This window comes from Aptenodytes patagonicus, chromosome 6 (assembly GCF_965638725.1).
Source record: "Aptenodytes patagonicus chromosome 6, bAptPat1.pri.cur, whole genome shotgun sequence".
In the NCBI taxonomy this organism is placed as follows: Eukaryota; Metazoa; Chordata; class Aves; order Sphenisciformes; family Spheniscidae; genus Aptenodytes; species Aptenodytes patagonicus.
In genome coordinates this window covers 42,743,754-42,751,469 of record NC_134954.1, presented here as the reverse complement: position 1 = coordinate 42,751,469, position 7,716 = coordinate 42,743,754, and positions in this window count along the sequence as shown.

Sequence of the window (7,716 nt, the reverse complement as noted above, 5' to 3'; positions counted from 1 at the left end):
CAAATATGATGCCAGTGAATCAGAATAGCATTACTGGTAACTCACCAAATGAGATGCAGAGCAGCTGAAGCCATCCCCTGCTTCAGCGGACACTTCCTCTCTCAATAGTACCTCTGCTCTCAATTCTCTGCAATAGTTTGTAAATTCTCCTCTCTTGCTATCAGTCTTTCTCAATAATGCTTAAGTTAACCTACTTTATCTTCAGATTTTCTCCTGTGAGCTTAAAGTTTCATTCTATTTTAGCAAAGAGGGATTGCAGACAAAATAGATTGATTTGTTCAATGTTATACAAGAATTCTGTGGGTTAGCAAAGAAATGAACTGAAGCCTACTGAATGACAGGCTACACTACTACATCCTTGCTATCTTCATTGGCTACCTTAGACTCCTGTATGGATTTTCATATTTCAGGTTCAGTTCTGATTCTGACTATGAACCTGGAATAAATCCAGTTGAAAGCTGCAGTCAACAACCCACATTTCTGAAGTCAGCAAGGATGAAAGCTAGGGTTTAGCTTTGGTTTTGTTTCCTCATTCTGTTTTATGAAGTTTACTTCCAACACAGAGCCTGCCTTCCGGAGTTTTCCAGACCTTCACTCTGGATATGCCCCTTGATATGCCCCTATCAAGTCAAGTCCTCAGTTCTTCCAACTAAGCTGTTCACATCAATACCTCTCTGGCATCTGCAAAGCACACAGCTGCTATACTGTGCTAAGCTTAAGATGGTAACAATACCTAGTTTCATGTTCACACCTTACATCTGGCTGTACTGCAACATAATGTTACAGAAAGCTGGTCTGCAGCATAATGACATTAGCTCCAGAATGCAGAGCACCCTTGAAAAAAGGAAAGGGCCCTGACAGTGCACTGTTATCCATAGCTGTGCTAAGCAGTTGTGGACAAGTGACTCAGGGCTCTACCAGAAAAGTTTTATGATCAGAAATGGTGTTTCACAGCAAGGGCATCACCTAACCAAACTTGCTAACACAAAACAATAGTCTTTTCAGCTCATTGACAAGCCAGTCATCATATCGATGCATCAAGCCAATTCTTCATTCACTCAGAGTATATATGAATTAAAAGAACAGCAGTAAACATATATAAATTGGTTAAATCAGGCACAGAAAGACAGGAGATCTTCAAGAAGGCTGCTAAGGGTCCATTCATAGAGTCATTGTTTGATTGTTCATTTCTGACTGCTCTGTCACAAAACCAGCATTTTCCCAAGACTTGTGACACAGCCTATAACCCATCAGCTGAGACTGACAGAATACTACCATCTTCCAGATCTTGGTCTTCCCATCACAGAGGCTTTCAGCCCATCATCAGTTCCACACAGCCTAAAAGTCTTCCAGTTTAGGACTCAAATTCATGAGTGAGGCTGTCTTCCCTCAGAAAACCCTGCAATGCTTCCTGTTACTTTGCCCTCACTGCAAAAATAGCTCAGCTAATGATGCACAGGTACTGGAAAATAAATATCAGTGCTGGTTCATCCTAACATGTCAAGCTGTAGCTCCAGATGGGTATGCAGCAATTGCCTTTCATCCAATACACCGTCTCTGACAATAGCCAGCAATGGGCAGTTTTCACTGACACCCAGGTTGTGGGAATGGTGGGCCACATGCACTGAAGTGGACAAACTTAGGATGATCTGCTCTGTTCTTCTCCATTTCCTTTATGTCAAATCTCTTCAGTTTTTAACTTCTTGATCATTGCCGCAAACCCTGCTTTCATCTACAGATGTCTGTGATCACTGATGCCCAGTTTTCTGTCACTCTCCTCTCACTTTTTTCAGCAGGTTTGCCTACCCCTTCTCTCCTAGAAAACAAAGAGAATGAACATTGGTTGATTCAACTGGATTTTAGTGAATCAAGATTAAAAGATACAAAATCCCATAAAAAAACAGGTATGATATACTACAACCATCAAGGAGAGCTCTACCACACAAATTCATGACTTCATCGTGGGATACTTAAAAGGCTAGCATAATTAAAAGGCTAGCATACTCTGGTCCATTGCTGCAGGTCACCATCCTCTAAGCTGAAACTTTTCAACTGCTCTGACAGTACAGTTTTTTAGTGTGAAGTGAAATAACGATGATTTAAGTCAATCTACCAAGATGCAGAATAAGTTCAACTTCTTTTGTTGTCTCACCTACAGAAGTAACTTGAAGTTTCCAAAGGGACTAAGGGATGGTGGAAAGGGAAGACAAACAAGCATCCAGTTTTGTAGTCTTATGAAATAAATCCTAATATTAATGTCAGTATTTGGGGTTTGGCTTAAGTCTTGAAGCATGAAGATTTTCTTTTACAGTACTTTCGGAGACTTACTTATTCATATAACCTTGCTTATTTTAAAAAAGTCAAAATATTCTGTCGTTTTGGAATCTAAACAAGTATTTGGCAGGTGGCAGTAAGTTTCACTGTCACAAATGTTCAGTTAAAAATATTAACCAGTTATTCTCAAGACATTGATATTTTTCAATATTTTTTTAATGATGAAACTATAGCAAGAATAAAAGTATTTGATACACTTCAAGTGTATTCAGAGATGTGAGGAAAAGCAGTGTCTTACAATTCTTCTGTCGAGATGTTGTCATGAAAGCCCAGGACAGAGGGTATGGCTGAAACTACATTACTCCAGATAAAAATCCATGAGACCCACAGAAACTAATATGAGCCTTCCCTGCATCTTTCTTTTTTTTTTTTTTTTCCCAGGGAGATGGTAGCTATTAGCTGCTGATCCCTACAAAGATCCATGTAGTTCAAAGAGGAGAAATTTATATTTCCTCTCTTTGGTCTCAGTCATACCCTGGCTTTTATGTATTTTATGTCAATTATTAAGCATGACTGCAATTATGATACTTTTATGTGTTCAAGCAACATCCCATTATTACTTTTTAATATTATTTTGTGATAGAATACTTGAAATCACTGACAGCTTTGTTCTACTCATGTAATTTCTTTTATTAAATTGTTTCCCTATATAATGTAGAAAGTAAGTTCATTAAGAAAGCAGTAAGCTGAGGGATATTACTGAAAGTATGTACTTAAAGGAAAATACATGGTCAATAGAAACATATTAATTGTTGTACATCACACAACAATGATTCTTTCACCAATATGTTAAAGTTTTATGAACCATTTTCTTTTTGCTTATGTGGAAAGGCATTAATATTCAGTCAGTTGAACTAGGGTACACCTATATTATATACCTTCCATATAACTGCCTGGTCCTGAAGATATCAGCGGAGCAGGAGCTGTTTATCGCTTTGCAAGTTCCAGACAACCAAACATTGCTTAAGTAACTTTAAAACAAGGTAAAATAATAAGATTTATCATGAGGTTGAAAGCATAAAGAGAGAAAGGGACCATACATATTAGATATTGTCTCCTTTACAAAGGAAAGATGGATTGATAAAAGCTATTAAAAACTTGAATTAATGCATATTTTATAGACTCTACAGCATTAAGGGGAAGATTAAACTTAAAGGTGGCCATTTCAGGCTTTATGCAGCACTTCATAATTTTATTTTCATCCCTTGAAGTAATGTGGGTGTAATGCCAGCACACCAATTATGTTACCAGAATGAAGTAACCATCTATAGCAGCTTTGCTTAAGATGCAAAACTGCAGAGGCACCTTCTCACAAGAATTCACTTTTTGACACCATACTCAGAAAATACCATCTTTTTATAGGAGATACATTTTTTTCCTTACAAGTTTACTATTTTGGTAGATTTCAAGAGGCATTAAAAATTGTCTACCAAAATAACATCAAGCATGAGGGAATAACAGGATTAGTTACTATAATTTAACTGAGTGAATATGAAAGACTCAGAGTGTGATACAAAACCAACTGGGGCTAAAGAAAAGAGACTCACCGGCTGAAAAAAGTAGCTTTATGTAAAAATCACTCAAATTCACAGACCTAAAAGCTTGTTCCCATATTTCTGAGTGTTGGGATCCCACATGTTCTGTATTTGAAAGTAGAATCTGTATTGGCAAGTCATTCAGAAACTAGAAACAGTGTGGGGAAGCCAGGGGTATGGAAGGGCAGAAAGCCCAAGCCAGCCCCAGATGCCTCTTGTAGCATCAAGGACAGAGTGAAGGGAACAAAACTGAAGAAGAAAATAAGGGAGGTATGTTGTAAAGAAAATCCCATTTAGGTGATGCACAAAAGATAGAACTGCTCTCACAAAAACTATAATGTATTTGCATTCAATATCCTTGTTGGATCACACCAAAAAAAGCCAAGAGATCTGATCTATCAGTTTTCAATTTCTCAAGGGGAGCTACATAAAAATGGGTAAGTTTATTGCAGAAGGAATCCTTCCTTTTATTATGGAAACTTAATTAAAAGGTGCATTCAAAAGGGTAAAGTGTTTTTAGGTGTACAAAGATTGTTTACAACAGTTAAAATATTATAGACTTGGAGAAAATGCACATGAGTTACTAAAAGATTTTAGAAAAAAACCTAAGTTGGTATAATGAAAAAGCGAAGTAAATGACATTATTTGAAAGGTGATGTTTAGATTTTTTTATTTTAAAATTTTTTTTACATGAATATAGGCAAGATATATGTGAAAACTAACAGGAAGACTAAAAACACTGATGAACTTGCTAACAGCATAAAACCTAAAACTAGCTTCTTTCAAACATGCCAGAAGCATGTATGCTGCCTGAGATTCTGTAGGGCCAATACATGTTTACAGTAAGAAAGAAGTCCTTAAAGAAGTCAAGAGAATGAATTCTTTCTCCTACACTCGTTCAAAATGAATTTAGTTAAGTTATACCACAAAATTCCTTTATGGTGGACATGTCAGACAGACCATCTCAAATCTAAGTGTCAGTAGAATAGAATAGAATTAGGAACAAATTGGTAAAATGAATAAGCACAAATCCGCAAGACCAAGTGATATTCAGTAAGATGTTCTAAAGGCAGTCAGGTATGAAATTACTGTAATGTTGTAATATGTAACCTTTTGCTTATAACTACCTTGGTGCCAGAAAAATAGAGGTGGCTAATGTGATACCAAGATTTCAAGACAGTTCTTAGGGGATTTGGGGAACTACAGACTTGTAAGCCAACTACAAGGATCTCATGACACCGAAGGATAAAGCTATAAAAGGGCACATAAAATTTAATGTACAAAAATCTAAAGTGATACACATGGGAAAACAATTGTAACTTTAGACATACAGTTAGAACTTTGAATTTGCATTGCATTTTTCAGACATATTTTCGGTGAACATTTCGGAAAGCTCTCATTTTAGTTCTGATGCAGACCATGTTTTTTGAAACCTCTGTTTTTTGAGAAATGAAACCGTAGTTTTCCAGCAATCTCTGATCAGTGATGCATAAGAACCCAAATTTGGAATCAAAACTAAACTTAAAGAGATGAGCTGTCTCAAATGGAAATGTAAAAAATGAGAGTATTTCCATTTCTATCCTTATTTACTTTCCAATAAATTTTAGCCAACTGAAAAAATTAATCTTTATGCATTTGACTATGTTGTATCCCTTGTAATTCAGAATCCACTTGTATTTTATTTCCTTTACTAAGCAAAAGGCACATTTTCCTCATTTGCAGTCTTTAAGCTCAGTCTTTTTATACTGTATTCTGAACAAGCCAAATATGCAAAATTCATTTCCCTACCTGGATGCAATTTAGGGGCCAGGACTGATTGAACTCTTCAAATTATTTATCGTGAGCTAATTTTTCCTTTTGTTAATGAAATAATAGGGTACAGCTCTAGCTGGTAAGTACTAGCCAGCCCTCTCAGCCAGCAACTGCATGCAAACTTTCCTGAGAAGTTTTAATTTCTATGAATGATGGGTGGGAACCACTTAAGTTGGTGAGAACACTCAATACTCAGAAAAATTTCTTACTCGAAGCACTACATAGATAAGTAAAGAATACTTTCTTTGTGTAAGGTGGGGGGAAGACTTAATTGCCTAAAACAGAGACACTCAAGTATTTCAAAGATGTTTTGTAAAAAATATTTGTAAAAACTATGTAGCAGAGAGACTGACAGCAGAGAGTAGAGGTAGATTTTTATGAAGACAAGCTCGTACACTGTCTCCTGCATGAATTTTGCTTATTTACAGGGGAATTACACCATGATACACTTTAATACACACCAAAGATAAAAAAGGCAGCTTGGTCCAGTGAGTTGCGTAGAGTACACTGGGGTACCCTCCTAACTCACCACTGGTGAGTAAACGACTACACTTTCCCATGTCTCTGCCATGAGCACCTCACTGCGGCTTAGTGTGAGTTTACACTGCAACCTAGTCCAGTGGGGAACCTAACCTCAATGGGTGCACCCATACATCCATAAAACCCTTCTTGGCACTGTTATGAAAAGAATGGCATTGCCATAGTAATGGCCATAGTAATAGTACTTGCATAACCATAATAAATAATGAGAAAATAAAGCAAATGGTAGCGCAAGGAACTAAAAAAGACTGTCTTCACAGGAAAACGTACTTTCACATGTACTCTTCTTTTTTTTAAAATACACTATCTTCCCCTATTTGACATGGAAGGAGTGTTTTTTAGGAAGTATTTGAAGACAGAAGGATCTCTTTATCTACAACCAAAATGCCTTCCTTTCTGAAGTAGAGTGTAGTAAGTGATTAACCAGCACTAGCAACACAACACAGCTCTTTAGGGCGGGAATTGAAGAACATAATCAGCAAATAATGCAAATTACTGCTAATCAAATAAATTAATTCATCTCCCATGATTAGTAAAGAATTCAGTTCCATCTGCAAAGTGCTGTCTGTAGCAAATTCAGCCCAAAAATATGCAGCTTGATCAGTAAAGTTTGTAAATAACTTTGCAGCTGAAGTATGTTGTTCAACTAGTGAAGATGTAGCTCAGTTGCCAAAGTACTTCAAAAAATCCACAGCTGAGATATGGAGGAGCTCAGCTAGAGAAACAGGTGCCCGGATCTGTGACAAATTAAACTAAATCAGGAGTGCATTCATCTTCTTAACAGTACATACAAAGAAGAATCATAAATAATATCTCAATTATTAAACTGTGCAACTCAGCAAAATATACAACTATATGACTGGGAAAGTGTACTGTTAAATTACTGAAGGCATCTCAGTCAAGACATGGAGGGAGCCTGGTCATTAACTTATCACCCTAGTGGCCATGGTATTAGGGAAGTTACTAGAGGGGGCTGCGGCTGGAGGACAACACACTTGCCAGGGAATAGTACTGAACTAAGAAAACGTGCAACTGCAATGGATTGTCCTTTCCATAGTTTCCTGCATTAGTAACAGCAAGCAGAGTCCTCTGCAGGATTGAGGTGTGTTCTCCAGAGATGCATCATGAGACTGTGGCTTATGATCTTTTAGGATAGCTCTTTTCTGTTTGGAGACAAGAGCTGGTATTAAAGTGTCATTTGTTGAGGTGTCTTCCAACTGCACTACCTTGTGACGTGGTACATTATCTTTGGATGTGAGCTACACTAACTGCGGTTATGGCAGGGCTAGTTTCTGTTATTTTCCTGTCCTGAGTTAGAGGTGACACTACAGTGGTAGGCTGAGCTTTCATATTCAATAGTAGTGCTGCTCAAACTGGCCTACGTATTTTGCTGTCAGCAAAGGAATGAGTCAAACTGGAAATTAATGTGGCCAAAGAATAAGGCCCTCCCCTTCCAACCAAACTAGAGTCCTGCTCTTGTTTACTGCTCAGCAAC